Source organism: Monodon monoceros, unplaced genomic scaffold (genome assembly GCF_005190385.1).
Source record: "Monodon monoceros isolate NGI ecotype Baffin Bay Population unplaced genomic scaffold, NGI_Narwhal_1 Super_Scaffold_13, whole genome shotgun sequence".
Lineage (NCBI taxonomy): Eukaryota > Metazoa > Chordata > Mammalia > Artiodactyla > Monodontidae > Monodon > Monodon monoceros.
Window position 1 is genome coordinate 66276262 of NW_021703769.1, and position 10719 is coordinate 66286980.

Consider the following 10719-nt stretch of genomic DNA (forward strand, 5'->3'; position numbering starts at 1 on the left):
ACTTGAAGGTGATCACTGTCCACCTCCAGCGATGGCAGCCTCTCGTGGGCACTTCACTGTGTGCCTGGTGCCCTTCTGCGGGCTTTATATTCACTTGCCTACCTAGGGCTCACACCAACCCTGTAAGCTGGACGTTATCCCCACTTTACTGATGAGGAAAAAATTCAAAGATATTAGATAACTTGTTCCAGTCTTCGTGGTGAAGAAGTGGCTGACCCAGAAGTCACATACATGTGTGCATGTCTGCCTGGCTCTGCAGCCCACGCTCTTCAGGTCTGCCCTGGTACGATGGGACAGTCTGCTGTGTCCTGATACCAGCAGTCTGTGATGGTTGCAGGTTTTTATCCGCCAGCTCCCTTCCCCTTTTGTGCCACCAAAAAGGTAGATCTTGTAGTTGGTAGAGTTTAGATGTGCCCTAGGCTAACCTCTTGCTTCCTGGAGAAATCTTCCAGGGCGTGTCTGACAGATTCCCTTCCAGCCTGTGTTTGAATACCTGCAAAAGGAAGCTTGCCACTTTATACGACTAACTGTTCGTTTTCTTTTTAAATTTATTTATTTATTGAGATATAACTGACATATAAGCTTTTGACTGTCCATTTTGTTGGTGAACAACCAAAATTAAGAGAAAATGGGGTGTTTTTTTTCTGAGTATTTTAAAAATCTTTAAGTAATTTGAGTACATGATTCCAAAAATCCAGTCCAGTTAGTAAAGAAGGGACCTACAATGAAGTAGATTTTCCCAACCCAGAATCCAGTCCCATGTTCTACTTCCCAGGGACAACTACTCAGAACAGTTTTTGTTTTTTTTTTTTGCTGTACGCGGGCCTGTCATTGTTGTGGCCTCTCCCGTTGCGGAGCACAGGCTCCGGATGCACAGGCTCAGCGGCCATGGCTCACGGGCCCAGCCGCTCCGCGGCATGTGGGATCCTCCCGGACCGGGGCACGAACCCGCGTCCCCCTGCATCAGCAGGCGGACCCCCAACCACTGCGCCACCAGGGAAGCCCTCAGAACAGTTTTTGATCTGTCCTACCAGTGGTTAGTCTGTGCTTGGCACAAGCAGATATACACATACACACCAACCTCTGTATTCATACAGATGCGAGCACATGCTAGATGTGCTGTCCTGCACCTTGTTGCTTTTACTTAACAGTACCTTAGAGATTGTTCCATTTTGACACAGGTGATAAAAATAACAACTGTTAACGTTTATGGTGTTTACCATGTACCAGGTACTCTTCTGAGTTCTTACCTTTGTTAGTTCCTTTAATCCTCACAATAACCGTGAGGTAGGTCCAGTTTTCCTCCCCAAGGAACAGAGGTAAAGTAAATTGCCCACACTTCTACAGCTAAGGTGATGGTGAATCCAGGCATTCTGGCCCTAGAGCCCATACTTTTAATCATTATGCAGGAATCCCTCCGTGTTCTAATACCTTTCATTGCCCAAATTGGATCATTTGGCCAGCCCTTGCTGTACAGAAAGCATTTTCAGGCAGGCAAGGAAAAGGGGGTTGGGAATGGGTATTGTTGACCCATCCGGCAATGTGTGCCACAGGCAGGAAACCTAATGCTCCCTCTGAGAAGACTGTCTCCTTGCTATGGGCCCTGTTGTCTTGCAGCTACAATTGTGATCTGACTAGTTAAATGGGAGCCAGTTTCTTGGGAGAATTATCCTGCTTGCAGCCATTAAATTGCATCGTACAGTTCTGTACCACATGGTTGCACTCTATAAAGGAACACAGAAACTAGATTAGACAAAAATCCAATTAGAACGCTTGTTGCAAGTGGCAGAAATCCAGCTTGAACCAATTTAAGCAAAATAAGGGGCTTTATTGGCTTACACAACAAATCACGGAAAAGACTAGCTTGAGAAGCAATATAATGTGAACCCTGGGCAAGTTAATTAATCTGTCTATGCCCTCCCATTGTAAGCTGTACAGTAGGAATGATAGTAGCACCCCATAGAATTGGAATGGATTAAATGAGGTACTGCATGTAAACATTGTGGGCAGTTCCTGGCACTTAGAAGCACCCCATAAGTGATAACTTATCATTGCAGGGACAACTATATCCAAGGATTTAAACCCCATCAGGGCTCTTTGCTTTTATATCTTTTTCACCTTCACATTAGTAGTGGTATAGATTGGGCTGCGAACCATCAAAATACAGAAGATTATTTGAATATGAAAGAGAAGGTTATTTTTCACTCACCTAACAGTGCAGCAATAGGCAGGTGGTCCAGGGAAATGTCATCAGGCACCCAAGTTTCTACTGTCTTGTCATGTGGCCACATTTAGCTGCAAGAGAGGCTGTAAATTTAGTGTCTAGCTGAGCAGCCAAAACTCTGAGGAGGGAGGTTCTGGTAGTAGAAGGAGAGGGAGAGAGTGGACGTGGGGAGACAGCAAGCCAACCCCCCCAGGCCTGTGTGTTGGCTTCCTTTTCTGCTGCTGCAAGTGGGCTTTCTCCATGCATCAGGGCACGTGACAGCTTAAGCTCCAGATTTGCATCCTTCCAGCTTGGTGACCCTGAAAGAAAGGTTTCTTCCCTCCAGTTCTAATTTGGAAAATTCCAGAGAAAGGTTCTTACTGGTTTGTCGTGAGCCCACTGTGGCCAAGAGTGTGTGGCCCTATGATTAACCTGATCTGGGTCATGACCTTTCTTCCATCCCTGCATTGTAAAGAAACAGCAGAGCCCATTTCCAAAACAAGGTGCTGGGAAGACAAAAACAATGGCTACTACGAATAGCCAAGGAGTCTATAATTATGGACTGGTACTGTTTGAAAGTGTGTTGACAGTTGTGTGTATCCTAGGAAAAGCCAGCTGGACTCTGTCTCCATGGTGGCTCTCACCCCAGGGACAATCTCTCACCAGACAATTACTTTATAACCCCAGAGAAGAGAGTCGCTTTGTCCTCAGAATACTCCTAGAAGAGTGGAGATGGAAGAGACCTTGGTTGGGACTCTTTCCAGTTGGCTTAGGGCAGAGAGGGGATTATTGGCTCATGTAGCTGATGAGGCCAAGTCTAGAGCTGCCTTTGTGCTGGATCCCAGCACTCACAAAAGCGTCATCAGGGACCTGTCTCTCTTCAGCTCTTGACTTTGCTTTTCTCTGAGTTGGCTTCGTTCTCAAGCCTTCACAATGTGATGCTGCAGCTCCAGTTATTGGTAGAAAGAGCTCCCCTTCTCTGACAGAACCCCTGGACCTGGCTCTCACTGGTCCAGATTGGAGGTATCCAGCCTCAAGTAACCACTGTGGCCAGGAAGATGGAATACACTGATCGGCTGGGCCTGGGGCACATACCCACATGGACTGAGAGTTGGTGCCTGGTGGCTGTGGTGGGGGTGATTTTACCAGAAGAGGAGATGAATGGGTGCCAGGCAGTAAAAATCATCAGGTGTCTAGCTCAGACCTTTTCCCCTTCTCCAGATGTCTCCTTTGCCCAGCCTTATCCCCTGCCCAATCTCTCACTACTCTTGGTCTTAGGGAGTACCTCCTGAGGGGTACCTGGGCCTGGATTGGGGGCACAGAGAGGATGTTGCTTAGCCAAAGTGGAGTGTTCAATAAAGAGCCATTTGGAGGATGCTCCTCTGCCTGGAACTCCTCATGGGCCCCATAGCACCTTATGGAAGGGCCCTTGTCAAGGTCTCGGTAGAATTCTAGTTACGTACCTGTGCTCTTGTCTGAGTGCATGCTATCTGTGAGCTCCTGAGGAGGCAGGCATGAGCCTGTCTGTATCCGGCACATACTTCATGGTTGATTACCTGGATGTGAGTCCCCCTACCCCTGGTCCCCACCCTACCCCAGATAAGTCTCACATTGCAGGATCCTGGGTGCAGGGAACAGGTTGAACAATTGACTGAGCCTCCTGTTGACCGATTCTGTTTCACGTAGCTGCACAGGGCCCTTGTGGTTGGTTGGGATCTGTGGTGGCTTCTGAATTAGTCACTTCTGCATGAGCCAGTTCACTTAGAGCCGAGGCCACAGTGTCTTTCTTAGTGACTCTGGCCCATCGGGGTGATGACAGACTTGAAATGAATCAGACAAACATTGCTCCTATTAACACATCCTTGGAAGTTTCTCAGCTATAAAGCAGCAATCTTGATGGCTAGGGAAGCCTCCCTTGGTGTCTTGGTCTGGCTGGTGTGAGCCCACAGTGTGTCCAGAACATGGAGCTCCAGCCACGTTCTGACTCACCCTCAGCCATTTGCCAGGACAGATTGCATCTAACAAAACTAGGGGGTCACATCTAGCTGGCTGATATCCTATAGGTAGCTGCTGTGGAGCTGTGAGACCCTTGAAATGGCATTGGCAATATTGGAGCAATGTGTTCAGAGGCCTGGTTATTTCAGAACAGGTGTCAGCAAAATGTCCTGCCAGCTTGGACCAGTTCCCATAAGTCCATGATCACTGAAACACTTCTAGAGCCCCAGTGATGGGACTGTGTTTTTGTAGAATGTGTACTTGCTGCCCCTTGGGGCTAGGAGGGGGGCGCCCTGACCACAGGCTACATCACTCATTTATTCATTTAACAAATACTTACTGAGTGTCAGGCACTGCCCTAGTGGAGAATGAGACGGAGCCAGTCCCTGCCCATAGGGATCTTACAGCTTAGCCCAGAAAACAAAACAGAGTTCTCTGATGGAGGCCTGAGGGGCCCTTCTTGAGGGTCACCATAGTGGTGAAGAGTGTGGGTGCTGGGGGCAGCAGATCAAATCCCACCCTGCTGTCTTCTAGCCTTGTGACTTTGGGCAAGTGATCTCACCTTGTGGAACCTCAGATTTCTCATCCTTAAAATGGGGAAGATGTGTAGGGGTCATTATGATGCTTAAATGCATTCGTACATGAGACGCGTGAGTACGGGCTCCGGGTAAGCACTCAGTAAATGGTAGTTACGACTACTATTATTAGGAATGATACACCTTATAGTATACTGGGTGTACTATACTACTAGGTATACCTTATACTATTGATATTATTAGAAAGTGAAACTCTTTATTGTATAAGGTGCAGCATTCCTATATATATATATTTTTAATTAAAAGTGAAATTAAGACCATCTTTCCCTTTATAATCAGTTCACCAGAAAGAGGAGTTGGGAAAAAGAATTGACCCTTCCTTGCTTTGCATCTATGGGGTGCCAGGCACTTATTAGAAAACATTTACTCCTCCCAACTGTCAAAAAAGTAGGGATTTTTACAGCCCATTATACAGACGAGGGAGCCGATCTTCAGAGAGGTTAAGTAAATTTGCCCAATGTCACACAGCTGATAAATGGCTGAGCTGGAATCAAAGCCAAGTCTTTTTTTTTTTTGTTTTTTGTGCCATGCGATCCTCTCACTGTTGTGGCCTCTCCCGTTGCGGAGCACAGGCTCCAGACGCGCAGGCTCAGCGGCCATGGCTCACGGGCCTAGGCGCTCCGCGGCATGTGGGATCTTCCCGGACCGGGGCATGAACCCGTGTCCCCTGCATCGGCAGGCAGACTCTCAACCACTGCGCCACCAGGGAAGCCCCAAAGCCAAGTCTTATCTGACTGCAAAGTCCATGTTTTATGCAGCAAAGCACTTGGCCCTGAGGACTGCACTTTCTGCTCTGTCGGTGTTAGTCCTTTGCTTTCCTGAAGTTTTTGCTGGTGGGTTGGCCACACCTGCTTTCATTATGCACTCTGACTTGGACCCTGAAGTGAGAAGAGGTAGCACAGGACATCCTGCTTCCCCGAGGAGACTAAATAGCTTGTTCTGTATCTCCAAGGCCATTGGGCATCAGGCACATGGTTCATGCATATGAAAATCATTCAAGAAAGAGAGATGCAGGAATGGAGTCCACACCTCTGACTTTCAAACCTTAGGTCTGAAGCCCGTGGGTTTTCTTGGCCCTGCCAACTTGTCTCTTCAGCTGCATTCATCTCAGCCTTTGGTGTCTGCTGGGTGCACTTTCTGATTTTTGATGGAAGTAGCCAGAGCCTGAGGTAGCAGTATGGCCAGAGGAGAGGGGAGAACAAGGAAATATGAGAGACCCAGGAACTGAAAAGTCCTGTTGAAGACTTTTTTTTTTTTTCTGTTGAAGACTCTTGAGCTCCCTGGGAATAGGTACAGGTTCTTTTTATTTCAGTAGTAATAATAATAACAACAACAACAGCCATGTGCTTGGTATTGTTTGAAGTACTGTCCTCATAGAATCTCTTCACAAAAACCCTAGGAGATAGGCATGTCATCTCCTAGTTGGAATCCTAGGAGATGGGCACAGTAATTATCCCCATTTTATAGACCTGGAAATTGAGGCACAGAGAGGTTAAGTCACTTGCCTGAAGTCACACAGCGTTTGAACCCAGGGTTTCTTAAGTTCATGAGCTTAACCAACACATCGTATTTGCTTTTTGGTAGGAGTGAGTGAGCAAGTGAGCGAGTGAACCAAATGAGTCTGGGATTTGGTTCTTGCCAGAACAACAAGGCCCTGAGAGGCAGTGTACAGACAGGTGTGCTTTGGAGTCAGCAGAGTTGGGTTGTAATTCAAGCTCTGCTGTCTCCTGGCTACATGACCTTGGGCAAGTAACCTAATGTAGAAGTGCTCATTTCCTCATCTTCAAATGGGAGTAGTAATCCTTTTCTTCTAGGGTCTTTGTATGGCTTAAATTAGATCATCTCTGTAAAGCTCTTAGCCCCGTGCCTGACGTATAGTAAGCCCATAGGGCTCACTGTTAGTATTATTATTACTGGTACCATGCAAATAGATTGTATTAACATGGCACACTTGCAGCTATATAAAATTGAAAGTCCATGTTGACAAGGACTAGAAGGGAGTATGAAAACAGCTGTTAAAGGATGAAAGGGAATTAAAGTTTCTTCAGTGCTTCACATTTTTTTAGTAAATGTTCCTAAATGGAATAAATAAAACATACATGCAGTGGGTACTCAACAGGCCTTTGAATGTATGAATGAAAAACAGTCTAACTTTAAAAATTTTTTAAATTTTGTTCAGCTGCACTGCACGGCTTGCGGGACCCTAGTTCCCCGACCAGGGAGCGAACCCGCATCCTCAGCAGTGAAAGTACAGTCCCAACCACTGGACCACCAGGGAGTTCCCTGACTTTTTTTTAATTGGTTGAATCCATTCCTTAAAAATCATACCTTATGATAGTGGATACCCTTGAGGCGTTGTAATTGCAGAAAAGAGTTAACACTGCAGGCCTGTAATGATAGCCCTATAAATGCTGAATTTCCTACTAGGGGTTTGTGTAAATTTGCAGTGAAAGAAAAAGGGAAGTTTTTAAAAAATGGCTTTGTATTTTGTGGTTCTTGTATCTGGATATATGATAAAATTGATTTAAAATGTTACATGCTTATAATTTCATAAATGCTAGAGGAACCATCTCAAACATGCAAAAATGAAGAAGGTATTGGTGGGGTACAGCTCCCTTGCTTTTACCATCAAGGGGTGGGTTGGAATTTAAATTCTTTGGGTATTAGAACTAGAACAAGTGTCTGTAACTGATGATTTTTGCTATGATTTGTGTCTGTTCGAGCCTCTGGAAAGAGGGTAACAACATGAAAAAGAGGCAGTCTCTGGATGGAAATACACATTTGGATTTTGAAAAAGCAGTTAAATTGATAATAAGCCGTGTTGAAATCAAATATCTGACCCTTAGAGCTTGATGGCTGTCCAGTTTGATGTGCATGTTTTTGAGTGGGTCAGTTTGGACTCTGAGACTGACAAGATAAAAAGGAAGCCTTGCTTGTCACTTGGACTTGGACCGTGGCTGTTCGGCACTGCAGCACGCCTTTGCTGCTCCTGAAAGCACCTGGCTTGATTGGAATCCCAAATTCACTGATCCTAATTGCTTGGACCTGACTCTAAGCTGAAACCTGACCCTGGCTGTCATGCACTGTTTCAGCCGCAGCAGGAGGTGTGCTGAGCTGAAAGCAGACCCAGGCTCCGTGAACAGGACTCAGACCCTGGGACCACTGGAGATTACGACCCCTTCTGTGGAGCTCTAAACGATGAAAATATACGTCGTGGATGCTGGCTGCACCAACTGGGTCACATACAGTACCCATAGGAAGGGGCCTGTTCTCTGATGGGACCATCTAAAATCAAGCTGCTGATCAGCTCTTTACATCTAATGCAGAGGCTAATTGCATCCTAACTTGTGATCCCTACCAAAATCTGCAAGTTGGAGGAGGACATGTCACAGGGACTTCGACCCCTCTACCTGCTTTTGGCAGATCAGACTCTGGGCCTTCTCTGGGGGGCAGCTCACTGCTGTTGACTTGTGTGTTTGGCATTCTGGATTAGCTGCAACTTACTACGATGGGCTGATAGCCTTACTCTACCTCCTCACGTTTCCCTCTCTACACACACCTTAGTAAGGTAGATTGATTATTCAGATGTATCTGTCTCTGGAAAGGGATTGATCTTTTCTAGGCTTTCTCTGGATAAAAGGGGTGGGAGGTTATATAAACCCACTTTGAAATTTTTTAAATTCAGGATTTCACCCTCTGTTAGTTTGCTAGGGCTGCCATAACAAAGTAGCACAGACTGGATGGCTTAAACAATAGAAATGTATTTTCTCTGAGTTCTAGAGGCTAGACATCCAAGAGCAGGAGTTGGCACGTTTCTCCTAAGGCCTCTCTCCTTGGCTTGCAGCTGGCAGCCTTTTCACTGTGTCTTCACATGGTTGCCCCTCTGTGAGTGTCTGTGTCTTAATCTCTTCTTATAAGAACACCAGTCATATTGGATTAGGGCCCACCCAGATGACCTCATTTTACTTTAATCACCTCTTGAAAGGCCATATCTCCAAATACAGTCACATTCTATACTGGACGTTAGGGTTTCAACATATAAATTTGGGGAAAACACAATTCAGTCCATAACATATCCTGATCAATTCCTGAATATCTTTCTGGTTAAATTGTATTAAAATATTTATCTGCAAAAATATTCTGTACCTCTTGCATACAGGTCTCTGGATGAAAGGCCTGGATGAGAATAAGAGATGATTGAAAAAATGTAAAGTTAGGATTGCTGATCTGCAGGGCATGCTGATTTTGAAACAATGAGAAAAAACAGAACCTGGCAGCTAGGGAGCTTTGGGGAAGTGGCGGGGTGGCGGCGGGGTGGGGGTGGGGGGCATTTATGATCTTTGTTTCTCAGAAACAAAGGAAAAGGAAGCTCCCAGTGCTGCCTTTCCATGAACGAAAGGCATAACTGAGATCCATATTGCAGGTTGGTCTCACCCTTTTGTATGGGGTCCTACTGATAATAATTTTGCTCTAAAGTGGACTTGGCCCTTAAGGGCCAAGGAGGTGGATTGTGCAGAAGAGAGCTAATTAAGCAGGCCTGAGACTGCTCTCCTTAGAAAGGCCTGCTCGCAATGTCGGCCCTGGCTGGCATCTGGGTTCTTGGATTTCAGGAGGGTTCTCACCATTCCCTAAATGATAAGAGTTGCTCACAGGGCCTAAACTGTGCAAACAATGTGGTTGATGCTGCATACCTGCTTTCCTTCCAGGAATGTGGAATTTTGGTGTGTGCTAGGCACAGAGGGTGCCTACATGACCAGCGCCTAGAAAAGTCCTGGGCGTTGAGTCTCTAATGAGCTTCCCTGGTAGATAACATTTCACACATGTTGTCACAGTCATTGCTGGAGGAATTAATTGTGTCCTGTGTGACTCCACTAAAAAAAGACTTTGGGAAGCTTGTGCCTGGTTTCTCCTGGATCTTGCCCTATACACATTTTCCCTTTGCTGATTTTGCTTCATAGCCTTTTGCTGTAATAAATCATAGCCATCTGTGAGTAGGACTATATGCTGAGTCCTGTGGGTCTTCTAGTGAATCATTGAACTGGGGGTGGGTAGTCTTGGGGTACCCCAACACAGGGCACAAGGGGGACTTCTGGCGTGTTGGTCATGTTCTCTTTCTCAATCTGGGTGCTGTTTACATGGTGTGTGTTCAGTTTATGAAAATTCACTGAGCTGTCCCATTAAGATATATATAGGGACTTCCCTGGTGGTCCAGTGGTTAAGACTGCACGCTTCCAATGCAGGGGGCCCGGGTTCGACCCCTGGCCAGGGAACTAGATCCCGTGTGCCACAACTGACCTGACATGCCGCAACTAAAGTCCCCTCATGCCGCGACTAAAGATCCCTCTTGCCGCAACTAAAGAGATCCTGCATGCGGCAGCGAAGATCCCTCGTGCTGCAACTAAGACCTGGTGCAGCCAAATAAATAATTTTTTTTTTTTTTTTGCGGTACGCGGGCCTCTCACTGTTGTGGCCTCTCCCGTTGCGGAGCACAGGCTCCGGACGCACAGGCTCAGCGGCCATGGCTCACGGGCCCAGCCGCTCCGCGGCATGTGGGATCTTCCCGGACCGGGGCACGAACCCGCGTCCCCTGCGTCGGCAGGCGGACTCTCAACCACTGCGCCACCAGGGAAGCCCTAGTGTACTTTTTTTGTACATAGATTCAACTTTATAAAAAGATAAAAGAGAATATTACACACTACAGGGATAAAAAAAAAAATAATTTTATTTATTTATTTTTTTGGCAGCACTGCAGAGCATGTAGAACTTCCCCAACCAGGGATCAAACCCATATGCTCCCTGTAGTGGAAGCGTGGAGCCTTAACCACTGGACCACAGGGGAAGTCCAATAACTTAGTTTTAAAAAACAACTTGCTTTTATTTAGAAAACATTTTAATCACTCCTTTTTACCAGGCATTGTCCTGAGA